The sequence below is a fragment of the Somniosus microcephalus genome, unplaced genomic scaffold (assembly GCF_052327205.1).
Source record: "Somniosus microcephalus isolate GS21.2 unplaced genomic scaffold, FLI_Smic_1.0 scaffold63, whole genome shotgun sequence".
In the NCBI taxonomy this organism is placed as follows: Eukaryota; Metazoa; Chordata; class Chondrichthyes; order Squaliformes; family Somniosidae; genus Somniosus; species Somniosus microcephalus.
Window position 1 is genome coordinate 305,365 of NW_028225250.1, and position 14,515 is coordinate 319,879.

The window sequence follows — 14,515 nt, forward strand, 5'->3', positions numbered from 1 at the left end:
ATTGAACCAGCGACCTAAGGATGACTTTGCTTTGTATTCCACTACAGTCCTCTGCTCTACCAGCTGAGCTATCGAAGGGAAGCAGCAAAGGTGCTTTTGTTTGCCGATAGTTTGCCGTGCGCATTTTGACACTTCTGGCCTGGCGGAGTCACGTGCGCGTCATCGGTACCTGCTCGTGCCGCAGCGTTGGTGGGACTGTGAGCTGCCAGCTACTCTCCACAGCCTGGATAACGCGTCTGACTACAAATCAGAAGATTGTAGGTTTGACTCCTATCTGGCTCGGAGTTTTTTGCAAACAGCGCGTTATAAATGTAAACAACTTGCAAGATGCCCCACATGGCAGCGCTGCCTGGCCGCTTGCATGGCAAGTGCCTTCTCAGCGCAGCAGGCAGCACGTCAGTCTCCTAATGCGAAGATCCTGAGTTGAATCTTCGGAGAAGGCGTCAGTGCTGGCAAAGTCGTTTTTTGGGCTTCTCTCACCTTTGCTGGATGTGAAAAGCAAGAAATCTTGCTGACGACATGGCAGAAAAAGATTTGCTGTCCGTTTTTCCCGTCTGACAGGGGTTCAGTGACGCGAGAGCCCATTTCGTTCTGAATAATTGCTCTAAGCCAAAAGGAAAGTGGAGAATGCGGGCATCGATCCCGCTACCTCGCACATGCTAAGCGAGCGCTCTACCATTTGAGCTAATTCCCCGGTCGCTTTGTGCATGGTGCTTTAGTTTGCTCCTCAGTAGCCTCTTCGCACTCGCCGCCACGCAGCTCCGCGACCGGCAGAGAAATCCTGCTTGAGGATTGGCCCACTCCTTGACTTCATTAAATACTTTGCTCCAATCGGCGTTGCCGAGCAGCAGTAGGACGTGAAGCCACAGCAACGATGAAAGAAGCCGAGAAGACCCCGAGACTGCGGCAGGGAAGCGAGGTGAGCGGAAAGTGGCGGCCGTCCCGAGCGTGAGGGAGCAGCCGAGAGCGCTGTCTGACTGATAGACGACTTCTTTTGCCTGAAAGTGAGTGCTGAGTGTTTCAAAGTGTTGCTGCTCAATGGCACTCCCTGCTGGTGAGCAGACACAAATGCTCAAGCAAAACAGCTGTGTGCTGGTGGACGCAGAGAGCATTAAAGTTCGAGACAAGAAAAAGAGGTGTCTTGTGCCTTCGTGGCAACATGATGCACTATAAAGTGAAGAGAGGAGCTTTGAGCGAAATGCTGCTTACCACCCGCTTACTGCAAAAGCACGCGAGCTCCTTCGAGCCGGAATTGAACCAGCGACCTAAGGATGACTTTGCTTTGTATTCCACTACAGTCCTCCGCTCTACCAGCTGAGCTATCGAAGGGAAGCGGCAAAGGTGCTTTTGTTTGCCGATAGTTTGCCGTGCGCATTTTGACGCTTCTGGCCTGGCGGAGTCACGTGCGCGTCATCGGTACCTGCTCGTGCCGCAGCGTTGGTGGGACTGTGAGCTGCCAGCTACTCTCCACAGCCTGGATAACGCGTCTGACTACAAATCAGAAGATTGTAGGTTTGACTCCTATCTGGCTCGGAGTTTTTTGCAAACAGCGCGTTATAAATGTAAACACCTTGCAAGATGCCCCACATGGCAGCGCTGCCTGGCCGCTTGCATGGCAAGTGCCTTCTCAGCGCAGCAGGCAGCACGTCAGTCTCCTAATGCGAAGATCCTGAGTTGAATCTTCGGAGAAGGCGTCAGTGCTGGCAAAGTCGTTTTTTGGGCTTCTCTCACCTTTGCTGGATGTGAAAAGCAAGAAATCTTGCTGACGACATGGCAGAAAAAGATTTGCTGTCCGTTTTTCCCGTCTGACAGGTGTTCAGTGACGCGAGAGCCCATTTCGTTCTGAATAATTGCTCTAAGCCAAAAGGAAAGTGGAGAATGCGGGCATCGATCCCGCTACTTCTCACATGCTAAGCGAGCGCTCTACCATTTGAGCTAATTCCCCGGTCGCTTTGCGCATGGTGCTTTAGTTTGCTCCTCAGTAGCCTCTTCGCACTCGCCGCCACGCAGCTCCGCGACCGGCAGAGAAATCCTGCTTGAGGATTGGCCCACTCCTTGACTTCATTAAATACTTTGCTCCAATCGGCGTTGCCGAGCAGCAGTAGGACGTGAAGCCACAGCAACGATGAAAGAAGCCGAGAAGACCCCGAGACTGCGGCAGGGAAGCGAGGTGAGCGGAAAGTGGCGGCCGTCCCGAGCGTGAGGGAGCAGCCGAGAGCGCTGTCTGACTGATAGACGACTTCTTTTGCCTGAAAGTGAGTGCTGAGTGTTTCAAAGTGTTGCTGCTCAATGGCACTCCCTGCTGGTGAGCAGACACAAATGCTCAAGCAAAACAGCTGTGTGCTGGTGGACGCAGAGAGCATTAAAGTTCGAGACAAGAAAAAGAGGTGTCTTGTGCCTTCGTGGCAACATGATGCACTATAAAGTGAAGAGAGGAGCTTTGAGCGAAATGCTGCTTACCACCCGCTTACTGCAAAAGCACGTGAGCTCCTTCGAGCCGGAATTGAACCAGCGACCTAAGGATGACTTTGCTTTGTATTCCACTACAGTCCTCCGCTCTACCAGCTGAGCTATCGAAGGGAAGCGGCAAAGGTGCTTTTGTTTGCCGATAGTTTGCCGTGCGCATTTTGACGCTTCTGGCCTGGCGGAGTCACGTGCGCGTCATCGGTACCTGCTCGTGCCGCAGCGTTGGTGGGACTGTGAGCTGCCAGCTACTCTCCACAGCCTGGATAACGCGTCTGACTACAAATCAGAAGATTGTAGGTTTGACTCCTATCTGGCTCGGAGTTTTTTGCAAACAGCGCGTTATAAATGTAAACACCTTGCAAGATGCCCCACATGGCAGCGCTGCCTGGCCGCTTGCATGGCAAGTGCCTTCTCAGCGCAGCAGGCAGCACGTCAGTCTCCTAATGCGAAGATCCTGAGTTGAATCTTCGGAGAAGGCGTCAGTGCTGGCAAAGTCGTTTTTTGGGCTTCTCTCACCTTTGCTGGATGTGAAAAGCAAGAAATCTTGCTGACGACATGGCAGAAAAAGATTTGCTGTCCGTTTTTCCCGTCTGACAGGTGTTCAGTGACGCGAGAGCCCATTTCGTTCTGAATAATTGCTCTAAGCCAAAAGGAAAGTGGAGAATGCGGGCATCGATCCCGCTACTTCTCACATGCTAAGCGAGCGCTCTACCATTTGAGCTAATTCCCCGGTCGCTTTGCGCATGGTGCTTTAGTTTGCTCCTCAGTAGCCTCTTCGCACTCGCCGCCACGCAGCTCCGCGACCGGCAGAGAAATCCTGCTTGAGGATTGGCCCACTCCTTGACTTCATTAAATACTTTGCTCCAATCGGCGTTGCCGAGCAGCAGTAGGACGTGAAGCCACAGCAACGATGAAAGAAGCCGAGAAGACCCCGAGACTGCGGCAGGGAAGCGAGGTGAGCGGAAAGTGGCGGCCGTCCCGAGCGTGAGGGAGCAGCCGAGAGCGCTGTCTGACTGATAGACGACTTCTTTTGCCTGAAAGTGAGTGCTGAGTGTTTCAAAGTGTTGCTGCTCAATGGCACTCCCTGCTGGTGAGCAGACACAAATGCTCAAGCAAAACAGCTGTGTGCTGGTGGACGCAGAGAGCATTAAAGTTCGAGACAAGAAAAAGAGGTGTCTTGTGCCTTCGTGGCAACATGATGCACTATAAAGTGAAGAGAGGAGCTTTGAGCGAAATGCTGCTTACCACCCGCTTACTGCAAAAGCACGCGAGCTCCTTCGAGCCGGAATTGAACCAGCGACCTAAGGATGACTTTGCTTTGTATTCCCACTACAATCCTCTGCTCTACTAGCTGAGCTATCGAAGGGAAGTGGCAAAGGTGCTTTTGTTTGCCGATAGTTTGCCGTGCGCATTTTGACGCTTCTGGCCTGGCGGAGTCACGTGCGCGTCATCGGTACCTGCTCGTGCCGCAGCGTTGGTGGGACTGTGAGCTGCCAGCTACTCTCCACAGCCTGGATAACACGTCTGACTACAAATCAGAAGATTGTAGGTTTGACTCCTATCTGGCTCGGAGTTTTTTGCAAACAGCGCGTTATAAATGTAAACAACTTGCAAGATGCCCCACATGGCAGCGCTGCCTGGCCGCTTGCATGGCAAGTGCCTTCTCAGCGCAGCAGGCAGCACGTCAGTCTCCTAATGCGAAGATCCTGAGTTGAATCTTCGGAGAAGGCGTCAGTGCTGGCAAAGTCGTTTTTTGGGCTTCTCTCACCTTTGCTGGATGTGAAAAGCAAGAAATCTTGCTGACGACATGGCAGAAAAAGATTTGCTGTCCGTTTTTCCCGTCTGACAGGGGTTCAGTGACGCGAGAGCCCATTTCGTTCTGAATAATTGCTCTAAGCCAAAAGGAAAGTGGAGAATGCGGGCATCGATCCCGCTACCTCTCACATGCTAAGCGAGCGCTCTACCATTTGAGCTAATTCCCCGGTCGCTTTGTGCATGGTGCTTTAGTTTGCTCCTCAGTAGCCTCTTCGCACTCGCCGCCACGCTGCTCCGCGACCGGCAGAGAAATCCTGCTTGAGGATTGGCCCACTCCTTGACTTCATTAAATACTTTGCTCCAATCGGCGTTGCCGAGCAGCAGTAGGACGTGAAGCCACAGCAACGATGAAAGAAGCCGAGAAGACCCCGAGACTGCGGCAGGGAAGCGAGGTGAGCGGAAAGTGGCGGCCGTCCCGAGCGTGAGGGAGCAGCCGAGAGTGCTGTCTGACTGATAGACGACTTCTTTTGCCTGAAAGTGAGTGCTGAGTGTTTCAAAGTGTTGCTGCTCAATGGCACTCCCTGCTGGTGAGCAGACACAAATGCTCAAGCAAAACAGCTGTGTGCTGGTGGACGCAGAGAGCATTAAAGTTCGAGACAAGAAAAAGAGGTGTCTTGTGCCTTCGTGGCAACATGATGCACTATAAAGTGAAGAGAGGAGCTTTGAGCGAAATGCTGCTTACCACCCGCTTACTGCAAAAGCACGCGAGCTCCTTCGAGCCGGAATTGAACCAGCGACCTAAGGATGACTTTGCTTTGTATTCCACTACAATCCTCTGCTCTACTAGCTGAGCTATCGAAGGGAAGTGGCAAAGGTGCTTTTGTTTGCCGATAGTTTGCCGTGCGCATTTTGACGCTTCTGGCCTGGCGGAGTCACGTGCGCGTCATCGGTACCTGCTCGTGCCGCAGCGTTGGTGGGACTGTGAGCTGCCAGCTACTCTCCACAGCCTGGATAACGCGTCTGACTACAAATCAGAAGATTGTAGGTTTGACTCCTATCTGGCTCGGAGTTTTTTGCAAACAGCGCGTTATAAATGTAAACACCTTGCAAGATGCCCCACATGGCAGCGCTGCCTGGCCGCTTGCATGGCAAGTGCCTTCTCAGCGCAGCAGGCAGCACGTCAGTCTCCTAATGCGAAGATCCTGAGTTGAATCTTCGGAGAAGGCGTCAGTGCTGGCAAAGTCGTTTTTTGGGCTTCTCTCACCTTTGCTGGATGTGAAAAGCAAGAAATCTTGCTGACGACATGGCAGAAAAAGATTTGCTGTCCGTTTTTCCCGTCTGACAGGGGTTCAGTGACGCGAGAGCCCATTTCGTTCTGAATAATTGCTCTAAGCCAAAAGGAAAGTGGAGAATGCGGGCATCGATCCCGCTACTTCTCACATGCTAAGCGAGCGCTCTACCATTTGAGCTAATTCCCCGGTCGCTTTGCGCATGGTGCTTTAGTTTGCTCCTCAGTAGCCTCTTCGCACTCGCCGCCACGCAGCTCCGCGACCGGCAGAGAAATCCTGCTTGAGGATTGGCCCACTCCTTGACTTCATTAAATACTTTGCTCCAATCGGCGTTGCCGAGCAGCAGTAGGACGTGAAGCCACAGCAACGATGAAAGAAGCCGAGAAGACCCCGAGACTGCGGCAGGGAAGCGAGGTGAGCGGAAAGTGGCGGCCGTCCCGAGCGTGAGGGAGCAGCCGAGAGCGCTGTCTGACTGATAGACGACTTCTTTTGCCTGAAAGTGAGTGCTGAGTGTTTCAAAGTGTTGCTGCTCAATGGCACTCCCTGCTGGTGAGCAGACACAAATGCTCAAGCAAAACAGCTGTGTGCTGGTGGACGCAGAGAGCATTAAAGTTCGAGACAAGAAAAAGAGGTGTCTTGTGCCTTCGTGGCAACATGATGCACTATAAAGTGAAGAGAGGAGCTTTGAGCGAAATGCTGCTTACCACCCGCTTACTGCAAAAGCACGCGAGCTCCTTCGAGCCGGAATTGAACCAGCGACCTAAGGATGACTTGTGCTTTGTATTCCACTACAATCCTCTGCTCTACCAGCTGAGCTATCGAAGGGAAGTGGCAAAGGTGCTTTTGTTTGCCGATAGTTTGCCGTGCGCATTTTGACGCTTCTGGCCTGGCGGAGTCACGTGCGCGTCATCGGTACCTGCTCGTGCCGCAGCGTTGGTGGGACTGTGAGCTGCCAGCTACTCTCCACAGCCTGGATAACGCGTCTGACTACAAATCAGAAGATTGTAGGTTTGACTCCTATCTGGCTCGGAGTTTTTTGCAAACAGCGCGTTATAAATGTAAACAACTTGCAAGATGCCCCACATGGCAGCGCTGCCTGGCCGCTTGCATGGCAAGGGGCTTCTCAGCGCAGCAGGCAGCACGTCAGTCTCCTAATGCGAAGATCCTGAGTTGAATCTTCGGAGAAGGCGTCAGTGCTGGCAAAGTCGTTTTTTGGGCTTCTCTCACCTTTGCTGGATGTGAAAAGCAAGAAATCTTGCTGACGACATGGCAGAAAAAGATTTGCTGTCCGTTTTTCCCGTCTGACAGGGGTTCAGTGACGCGAGAGCCCATTTCGTTCTGAATAATTGCTCTAAGCCAAAAGGAAAGTGGAGAATGCGGGCATCGATCCCGCTACCTCTCACATGCTAAGCGAGCGCTCTACCATTTGAGCTAATTCCCCGGTCGCTTTGCGCATGGTGCTTTAGTTTGCTCCTCAGTAGCCTCTTCGCACTCGCCGCCACGCTGCTCCGCGACCGGCAGAGAAATCCTGCTTGAGGATTGGCCCACTCCTTGACTTCATTAAATACTTTGCTCCAATCGGCGTTGCCGAGCAGCAGTAGGACGTGAAGCCACAGCAACGATGAAAGAAGCCGAGAAGACCCCGAGACTGCGGCAGGGAAGCGAGGTGAGCGGAAAGTGGCGGCCGTCCCGAGCGTGAGGGAGCAGCCGAGAGCGCTGTCTGACTGATAGACGACTTCTTTTGCCTGAAAGTGAGTGCTGAGTGTTTCAAAGTGTTGCTGCTCAATGGCACTCCCTGCTGGTGAGCAGACACAAATGCTCAAGCAAAACAGCTGTATGCTGGTGGACGCAGAGAGCATTAAAGTTCGAGACAAGAAAAAGAGGTGTCTTGTGCCTTCGTGGCAACATGATGCACTATAAAGTGAAGAGAGGAGCTTTGAGCGAAATGCTGCTTACCACCCGCTTACTGCAAAAGCACGCGAGCTCCTTCGAGCCGGAATTGAACCAGCGACCTAAGGATGACTTTGTTTTGTATTCCACTACAGTCCTCCGCTCCACCAGCTGAGCTATCGAAGGGAAGCGGCAAAGGTGTTTTTGTTTGCCGATAGTTTGCCGTGCGCATTTTGACGCTTCTGGCCTGGCGGAGTCACGTGCGCGTCATCGGTACCTGCTCGTGCCGCAGCGTTGGTGGGACTGTGAGCTGCCAGCTACTCTCCACAGCCTGGATAACGCGTCTGACTACAAATCAGAAGATTGTAGGTTTGACTCCTATCTGGCTCGGAGTTTTTTGCAAACAGCGCGTTATAAATGTAAACAACTTGCAAGATGCCCCACATGGCAGCGCTGCCTGGCCGCTTGCATGGCAAGTGCCTTCTCAGCGCAGCAGGCAGCACGTCAGTCTCCTAATGCGAAGATCCTGAGTTGAATCTTCGGAGAAGGCGTCAGTGCTGGCAAAGTCGTTTTTTGGGCTTCTCTCACCTTTGCTGGATGTGAAAAGCAAGAAATCTTGCTGACGACATGGCAGAAAAAGATTTGCTGTCCGTTTTTCCCGTCTGACAGGGGTTCAGTGACGCGAGAGCCCATTTCGTTCTGAATAATTGCTCTAAGCCAAAAGGAAAGTGGAGAATGCGGGCATCGATCCCGCTACTTCTCACATGCTAAGCGAGCGCTCTACCATTTGAGCTAATTCCCCGGTCGCTTTGCGCATGGTGCTTTAGTTTGCTCCTCAGTAGCCTCTTCGCACTCGCCGCCACGCAGCTCCGCGACCGGCAGAGAAATCCTGCTTGAGGATTGGCCCACTCCTTGACTTCATTAAATACTTTGCTCCAATCGGCGTTGCCGAGCAGCAGTAGGACGTGAAGCCACAGCAACGATGAAAGAAGCCGAGAAGACCCCGAGACTGCGGCAGGGAAGCGAGGTGAGCGGAAAGTGGCGGCCGTCCCGAGCGTGAGGGAGCAGCCGAGAGCGCTGTCTGACTGATAGACGACTTCTTTTGCCTGAAAGTGCGTGCTGAGTGTTTCAAAGTGTTGCTGCTCAATGGCACTCCCTGCTGGTGAGCAGACACAAATGCTCAAGCAAAACAGCTGTGTGCTGGTGGACGCAGAGAGCATTAAAGTTCGAGACAAGAAAAAGAGGTGTCTTGTGCCTTCGTGGCAACATGATGCACTATAAAGTGAAGAGAGGAGCTTTGAGCGAAATGCTGCTTACCACCCGCTTACTGCAAAAGCACGCGAGCTCCTTCGAGCCGGAATTGAACCAGCGACCTAAGGATGACTTTGTTTTGTATTCCACTACAGTCCTCCGCTCCACCAGCTGAGCTATCGAAGGGAAGCGGCAAAGGTGTTTTTGTTTGCCGATAGTTTGCCGTGCGCATTTTGACGCTTCTGGCCTGGCGGAGTCACGTGCGCGTCATCGGTACCTGCTCGTGCCGCAGCGTTGGTGGGACTGTGAGCTGCCAGCTACTCTCCACAGCCTGGATAACGCGTCTGACTACAAATCAGAAGATTGTAGGTTTGACTCCTATCTGGCTCGGAGTTTTTTGCAAACAGCGCGTTATAAATGTAAACAACTTGCAAGATGCCCCACATGGCAGCGCTGCCTGGCCGCTTGCATGGCAAGTGCCTTCTCAGCGCAGCAGGCAGCATGTCAGTCTCCTAATGCGAAGATCCTGAGTTGAATCTTCGGAGAAGGCGTCAGTGCTGGCAAAGTCGTTTTTTGGGCTTCTCTCACCTTTGCTGGATGTGAAAAGCAAGAAATCTTGCTGACGACATGGCAGAAAAAGATTTGCTGTCCGTTTTTCCCGTCTGACAGGGGTTCAGTGACGCGAGAGCCCATTTCGTTCTGAATAATTGCTCTAAGCCAAAAGGAAAGTGGAGAATGCGGGCATCGATCCCGCTACCTCTCACATGCTAAGCGAGCGCTCTACCATTTGAGCTAATTCCCCGGTCGCTTTATGCATGGTGCTTTAGTTTGCTCCTCAGTAGCCTCTTCGCACTCGCCACCACGCAGCTCCGCGACCGGCAGAGAAATCCTGCTTGAGGATTGGCCCACTCCTTGACTTCATTAAATACTTTGCTCCAATCGGCGTTGCCGAGCAGCAGTAGGACGTGAAGCCACAGCAACGATGAAAGAAGCCGAGAAGACCCCGAGACTGCGGCAGGGAAGCGAGGTGAGCGGAAAGTGGCGGCCGTCCCGAGCGTGAGGGAGCAGCCGAGAGCGCTGTCTGACTGATAGACGACTTCTTTTGCCTGAAAGTGAATGCTGAGTGTTTCAAAGTGTTGCTGCTCAATGGCACTCCCTGCTGGTGAGCAGACACAAATGCTCAAGCAAAACAGCTGTATGCTGGTGGACGCAGAGAGCATTAAAGTTCGAGACAAGAAAAAGAGGTGTCTTGTGCCTTCGTGGCAACATGATGCACTATAAAGTGAAGAGAGGAGCTTTGAGCGAAATGCTGCTTACCACCCGCTTACTGCAAAAGCACGCGAGCTCCTTCGAGCCGGAATTGAACCAGCGACCTAAGGATGACTTTGTTTTGTATTCCACTACAGTCCTCCGCTCCACCAGCTGAGCTATCGAAGGGAAGCGGCAAAGGTGTTTTTGTTTGCCGATAGTTTGCCGTGCGCATTTTGACGCTTCTGGCCTGGCGGAGTCACGTGCGCGTCATCGGTACCTGCTCGTGCCGCAGCGTTGGTGGGACTGTGAGCTGCCAGCTACTCTCCACAGCCTGGATAACGCGTCTGACTACAAATCAGAAGATTGTAGGTTTGACTCCTATCTGGCTCGGAGTTTTTTGCAAACAGCGCGTTATAAATGTAAACAACTTGCAAGATGCCCCACATGGCAGCGCTGCCTGGCCGCTTGCATGGCAAGTGCCTTCTCAGCGCAGCAGGCAGCACGTCAGTCTCCTAATGCGAAGATCCTGAGTTGAATCTTCAGAGAAGGCGTCAGTGCTGGCAAAGTCGTTTTTTGGGCTTCTCTCACCTTTGCTGGATGTGAAAAGCAAGAAATCTTGCTGACGACATGGCAGAAAAAGATTTGCTGTCCGTTTTTCCCGTCTGACAGGGGTTCAGTGACGCGAGAGCCCATTTCGTTCTGAATAATTGCTCTAAGCCAAAAGGAAAGTGGAGAATGCGGGCATCGATCCCGCTACTTCTCACATGCTAAGCGAGCGCTCTACCATTTGAGCTAATTCCCCGGTCGCTTTGCGCATGGTGCTTTAGTTTGCTCCTCAGTAGCCTCTTCGCACTCGCCGCCACGCAGCTCCGCGACCGGCAGAGAAATCCTGCTTGAGGATTGGCCCACTCCTTGACTTCATTAAATACTTTGCTCCAATCGGCGTTGCCGAGCAGCAGTAGGACGTGAAGCCACAGCAACGATGAAAGAAGCCGAGAAGACCCCGAGACTGCGGCAGGGAAGCGAGGTGAGCGGAAAGTGGCGGCCGTCCCGAGCGTGAGGGAGCAGCCGAGAGCGCTGTCTGACTGATAGACGACTTCTTTTGCCTGAAAGTGAGTGCTGAGTGTTTCAAAGTGTTGCTGCTCAATGGCACTCCCTGCTGGTGAGCAGACACAAATGCTCAAGCAAAACAGCTGTGTGCTGGTGGACGCAGAGAGCATTAAAGTTCGAGACAAGAAAAAGAGGTGTCTTGTGCCTTCGTGGCAACATGATGCACTATAAAGTGAAGAGAGGAGCTTTGAGCGAAATGCTGCTTACCACCCGCTTACTGCAAAAGCACGCGAGCTCCTTCGAGCCGGAATTGAACCAGCGACCTAAGGATGACTTTGTTTTGTATTCCACTACAGTCCTCCGCTCCACCAGCTGAGCTATCGAAGGGAAGCGGCAAAGGTGTTTTTGTTTGCCGATAGTTTGCCGTGCGCATTTTGACGCTTCTGGCCTGGCGGAGTCACGTGCGCGTCATCGGTACCTGCTCGTGCCGCAGCGTTGGTGGGACTGTGAGCTGCCAGCTACTCTCCACAGCCTGGATAACGCGTCTGACTACAAATCAGAAGATTGTAGGTTTGACTCCTATCTGGCTCGGAGTTTTTTGCAAACAGCGCGTTATAAATGTAAACAACTTGCAAGATGCCCCACATGGCAGTGCTGCCTGGCCGCTTGCATGGCAAGTGCCTTCTCAGCGCAGCAGGCAGCACGTCAGTCTCCTAATGCGAAGATCCTGAGTTGAATCTTCGGAGAAGGCGTCAGTGCTGGCAAAGTCGTTTTTTGGGCTTCTCTCACCTTTGCTGGATGTGAAAAGCAAGAAATCTTGCTGACGACATGGCAGAAAAAGATTTGCTGTCCGTTTTTCCCGTCTGACAGGGGTTCAGTGACGCGAGAGCCCATTTCGTTCTGAATAATTGCTCTAAGCCAAAAGGAAAGTGGAGAATGCGGGCATCGATCCCGCTACCTCTCACATGCTAAGCGAGCGCTCTACCATTTGAGCTAATTCCCCGGTCGCTTTGTGCATGGTGCTTTAGTTTGCTCCTCAGTAGCCTCTTCGCACTCGCCGCCACGCTGCTCCGCGACCGGCAGAGAAATCCTGCTTGAGGATTGGCCCACTCCTTGACTTCATTAAATACTTTGCTCCAATCGGCGTTGCCGAGCAGCAGTAGGACGTGAAGCCACAGCAACGATGAAAGAAGCCGAGAAGACCCCGAGACTGCGGCAGGGAAGCGAGGTGAGCGGAAAGTGGCGGCCGTCCCGAGCGTGAGGGAGCAGCCGAGAGCGCTGTCTGACTGATAGACGACTTCTTTTGCCTGAAAGTGAGTGCTGAGTGTTTCAAAGTGTTGCTGCTCAATGGCACTCCCTGCTGGTGAGCAGACACAAATGCTCAAGCAAAACAGCTGTATGCTGGTGGACGCAGAGAGCATTAAAGTTCGAGACAAGAAAAAGAGGTGTCTTGTGCCTTCGTGGCAACATGATGCACTATAAAGTGAAGAGAGGAGCTTTGAGCGAAATGCTGCTTACCACCCGCTTACTGCAAAAGCACGCGAGCTCCTTCGAGCCGGAATTGAACCAGCGACCTAAGGATGACTTTGTTTTGTATTCCACTACAGTCCTCCGCTCCACCAGCTGAGCTATCGAAGGGAAGCGGCAAAGGTGTTTTTGTTTGCCGATAGTTTGCCGTGCGCATTTTGACGCTTCTGGCCTGGCGGAGTCACGTGCGCGTCATCGGTACCTGCTCGTGCCGCAGCGTTGGTGGGACTGTGAGCTGCCAGCTACTCTCCACAGCCTGGATAACGCGTCTGACTACAAATCAGAAGATTGTAGGTTTGACTCCTATCTGGCTCGGAGTTTTTTGCAAACAGCGCGTTATAAATGTAAACAACTTGCAAGATGCCCCACATGGCAGCGCTGCCTGGCCGCTTGCATGGCAAGTGCCTTCTCAGCGCAGCAGGCAGCACGTCAGTCTCCTAATGCGAAGATCCTGAGTTGAATCTTCGGAGAAGGCGTCAGTGCTGGCAAAGTCGTTTTTTGGGCTTCTCTCACCTTTGCTGGATGTGAAAAGCAAGAAATCTTGCTGACGACATGGCAGAAAAAGATTTGCTGTCCGTTTTTCCCGTCTGACAGGGGTTCAGTGACGCGAGAGCCCATTTCGTTCTGAATAATTGCTCTAAGCCAAAAGGAAAGTGGAGAATGCGGGCATCGATCCCGCTACCTCTCACATGCTAAGCGAGCGCTCTACCATTTGAGCTAATTCCCCGGTCGCTTTGTGCATGGTGCTTTAGTTTGCTCCTCAGTAGCCTCTTCGCACTCGCCGCCACGCAGCTCCGCGACCGGCAGAGAAATCCTGCTTGAGGATTGGCCCACTCCTTGACTTCATTAAATACTTTGCTCCAATCGGCGTTGCCGAGCAGCAGTAGGACGTGAAGCCACAGCAACGATGAAAGAAGCCGAGAAGACCCCGAGACTGCGGCAGGGAAGCGAGGTGAGCGGAAAGTGGCGGCCGTCCCGAGCGTGAGGGAGCAGCCGAGAGCGCTGTCTGACTGATAGACGACTTCTTTTGCCTGAAAGTGAGTGCTGAGTGTTTCAAAGTGTTGCTGCTCAATGGCACTCCCTGCTGGTGAGCAGACACAAATGCTCAAGCAAAACAGCTGTGTGCTGGTGGACGCAGAGAGCATTAAAGTTCGAGACAAGAAAAAGAGGTGTCTTGTGCCTTCGTGGCAACATGATGCACTATAAAGTGAAGAGAGGAGCTTTGAGCGAAATGCTGCTTACCACCCGCTTACTGCAAAAGCACGCGAGCTCCTTCGAGCCGGAATTGAACCAGCGACCTAAGGATGACTTTGCTTTGTATTCCACTACAGTCCTCCGCTCTACCAGCTGAGCTATCGAAGGGAAGCGGCAAAGGTGTTTTTGTTTGCCGATAGTTTGCCGTGCGCATTTTGACGCTTCTGGCCTGGCGGAGTCACGTGCGCGTCATCGGTACCTGCTCGTGCCGCAGCGTTGGTGGGACTGTGAGCTGCCAGCTACTCTCCACAGCCTGGATAACGCGTCTGACTACAAATCAGAAGATTGTAGGTTTGACTCCTATCTGGCTCGGAGTTTTTTGCAAACAGCGCGTTATAAATGTAAACAACTTGCAAAATGCCCCACATGGCAGTGCTGCCTGGCCGCTTGCATGGCAAGTGCCTTCTCAGCGCAGCAGGCAGCACGTCAGTCTCCTAATGCGAAGATCCTGAGTTGAATCTTCGGAGAAGGCGTCAGTGCTGGCAAAGTCGTTTTTTGGGCTTCTCTCACCTTTGCTGGATGTGAAAAGCAAGAAATCTTGCTGACGACATGGCAGAAAAAGATTTGCTGTCCGTTTTTCCCGTCTGACAGGGGTTCAGTGACGCGAGAGCCCATTTCGTTCTGAATAATTGCTCTAAGCCAAAAGGAAAGTGGAGAATGCGGGCATCGATCCCGCTACCTCTCACATGCTAAGCGAGCGCTCTACCATTTGAGCTAATTCCCCGGTCGCTTTGTGTATGGTGCTTTAGTTTGCTCCTCAGTAGCCTCTTCGCACTCGCCGC

The 14,515-nt window shown here is 52.7% G+C and overlaps 3 non-coding genes across 3 annotated transcripts; all 3 read right to left on the minus strand.

Annotated features, from left to right (window-relative positions):
* Positions 1 to 1,237: 1,237 nt before the first annotated feature.
* On the minus strand, positions 1,238 to 1,329 carry trnay-gua (transfer RNA tyrosine (anticodon GUA)). Its single transcript is given in 2 exon segments — positions 1,238 to 1,273; positions 1,293 to 1,329. It is a non-coding gene; the product is annotated as a tRNA-Tyr (tRNA).
* A 1,159-nt stretch (positions 1,330 to 2,488) lies between these two features.
* Positions 2,489 to 2,580, minus strand: trnay-gua (transfer RNA tyrosine (anticodon GUA)). The gene is given in 2 exon segments: positions 2,489 to 2,524; positions 2,544 to 2,580. It is a non-coding gene; the product is annotated as a tRNA-Tyr (tRNA).
* An 11,169-nt stretch (positions 2,581 to 13,749) lies between these two features.
* trnay-gua (transfer RNA tyrosine (anticodon GUA)) lies at positions 13,750 to 13,841 on the minus strand. The gene is given in 2 exon segments: positions 13,750 to 13,785; positions 13,805 to 13,841. It is a non-coding gene; the product is annotated as a tRNA-Tyr (tRNA).
* Between the last annotated feature and the right edge of the window lie 674 nt (positions 13,842 to 14,515).